The sequence below is a fragment of the Poromitra crassiceps genome, assembly GCF_964638095.1.
Source record: "Poromitra crassiceps genome assembly, chromosome: 19".
NCBI classification, from domain to species: Eukaryota; Metazoa; Chordata; class Actinopteri; order Beryciformes; family Melamphaidae; genus Poromitra; species Poromitra crassiceps.
Window position 1 is genome coordinate 28,625,832 of NC_139646.1, and position 2,622 is coordinate 28,628,453.

Here is a 2,622-nt window from a genome sequence, read left to right on the forward strand (position 1 = left end):
ATTCAGAACTGAAACAATGTTACTTGTAATGTTTTTATTTCAAGATTCAAGATCATCGTGTGTGTGTGTGTGTGTGTGTGTGTGTGTGTGTGTGTGTGTGTGTGTGTGTGTGTGCGCGTGCATGCGGTTCCATGGCGAATGGTTCTTGTGTCTGGGTCATACTTGATCCTCTGCTCTCTGTGGTCTATCTGCACCTATGTGTATGGGGCACACGTGTGTGCGTGTGCGCATGTGCGTGTGTAATCTGGCCTCATTGCAAATGTATCATCAGTGAAACAATGACAGATGAGTGGAGATTATAGCGGCAGATTGACATCAGGGATTGACAGAGGAAAATAAATGGAGGGAGAAAGAAATGAGGGGGAGATAGGGGGAGAGGAAGTGGTAGCCCTGCCCACTTGACCCAGTTCTATTGTATTTTATTATTTTATTTGACAGGGACAATGGACAGTCAAACTGTCCCAGACTTAGCTAGGAAGCTACATTTCATCTGCAGTCCCTGGGTCCCTAGATGATACAAGGACAATCAAAAACACAATAAAACCGTTACAACGGAAATCTGATACACATGCATGTACATAATTTAATTTAAGTAAAAAAGCATAAAATACGCCTACAAAATAAAAAAATATTATAAGATGCACTGTTTAGCATTTGTTCTTAATGATTACATGAGTGTTGGGATTTCAGCCATGATTTTAGTTGTTTTTTGAAACTAGTAAAGTTAGGGCTTTGTCTGATGCTACTGGGAGTAGAGTTCCAGATGTTTGTAGCTCTGATGGAAAAGGCTGATGGGCCAAATTCAGTGCATCTCAGTTGAACTGCACAGTGGCCTCTGGTGGCGTCTCAGTTGAGCTGCACAGTGGCTCTTTTAGAGGAGGAGGAGCCAGATCATGGATCATTCTGTACATCAAACAAATAATTTACAAAGTTATCAAAGGACAATATATTGTATTTGGAAATGATATGACAGTGGTGATACCTAGCTGGCATTTTTGTCCAGGACTTTCAGGATGTATTTGTATAGACCAGGGGTGCCCAAATTCTTTCCCATGAAGGGCCAAAACTCAATCTGGGTGGAGGGCCGAGGGCCAAAAATAAACGTTGTGGAATTACATTAAAATGTATTGTGTTTTATAGAAAATTAACATTCTAAATCTAAAATAACATTTCAATATAATCTACTTTTTATCTGTTTGAAAAAGCGAGGGCATGTTTCGTTTCGTAGTGGCGACGTATATTGTACAACCAATCAGGAGCGATCAATTCTCAGACAGCAATGCCTCACACCCGTGTGATAGAGTCGGGGAGAGAGAATACCAGCTGCACAAAATTAACGTTAATTTTTTTTTTCATATAGGAACCCCCTTCACCAAAACATGCAATATCCTGGTTGCTAATGTGGTTCCTCCTCTGGTCGTTAAGGGCGCCTGTTCGGAGGGAGGGGAACCGGTTGGAATAGCGTGAACCTCCCACGTGCTATGTCCTACCGGTGAAGCTTCCCCTGTCAGGTGAAAAGAAGCGGCTGGCTAACTGCCCATGTCTCGGAGGAAGCATGGAGCCAGTTTCGGCTCTCCCCAGATGGGCAGAGGGTGGAGTAGCAACCAGGATAAATAAAAGTAAAATTAGCACTAATGGGGATACAAAACTAGTACTGTACTGTCACAGGAAGTGTAAACACAATAGGAAGTAAATGGCTGAGCCCTGTGGGGGGGGGGGGGGGAATTCAGCGTCCTTGTTAACAGACGAGTCCGTTCACACCGGCCGCACGCCACGCCACGCCAAAGCCACGCTGATCCAGCTGATTCAGCTTCTGTTCTATTTTCCAAGCGTGCTGTGCGCTGATCCCGAGCTGCCAGGCAGGCAGTCAATGCAATTTGTGAGGGGTGGGAGGGGCCTGTGAGGGGTGTGAGGGGCCGGAGCAGCAGCTCTGAGTCGGCCGCTGAGGAAAAGAGACTGTTTCTGGTGTGACTGCTTTGGCGTCAGATCAGCTTGAGTCTGCTTCACGCTGAATTCAGTTCAGCATGGTTTTGGCGTATGGTGTCTTCGGCCACTTAGGCTTTTGGACACCAAGTCCATATTTTTCGTCCTCATGTTGTGTCAATCAGGTTTACACACAGACTTTTGTTCCGTCATTCAAGTTTTCGGAACAGGTACGATTTTCTGCTTTTTTTTATGCCTCCGCCGGCGATAGCCAGGCCGGAGGCATTATGGATTCAGGTTGTCCGTACGTACGTATGTCCGTCCAATGTTAGTTAACGCGATATCTGAGGAATGCCTTGACGGAATTTCATCAAATTTTCCTCAAACGTCAACTCGGACTCAAGCATGAACTGATTAGATTTTGGTGCTCAAAGTTCAAGGTCACTGTGACCTCACGGCCGCTCGTTTCATGCTCGTTGACGCGATATCTCAGGAACGCCTTGGCGGAATTTCATCCAATTTTCCTCAAATGTCCACTTGGACTCAAGGATGAACTGATTAGTAGTGATTAGTGTGACCGATGATGTCACACTTACGCAAATTACATCACTAATGACATCACTCACTGATGACATCACAATGGCTCGAGTAACATCACTGATCATCACCGGCCCTGGGTAACATCGGGCAGCAGTGATG

At 45.3% G+C, this 2,622-nt stretch overlaps 1 pseudogene across 1 annotated transcript in view; it reads left to right on the forward strand.

Moving 5' to 3' along the window:
• Positions 1 to 2,619: 2,619 nt before the first annotated feature.
• Positions 2,620 to 2,622, forward strand: part of LOC310794021 (protein kinase C and casein kinase substrate in neurons protein 2 pseudogene) — a 1,566-nt pseudogene continuing 1,563 nt past the window's right edge. The window contains exon 1 of the transcript in view: positions 2,620 to 2,622. This exon is cut by the window's right edge and continues 570 nt beyond it. The product of the transcript in view is annotated as a protein kinase C and casein kinase substrate in neurons protein 2 pseudogene (transcript).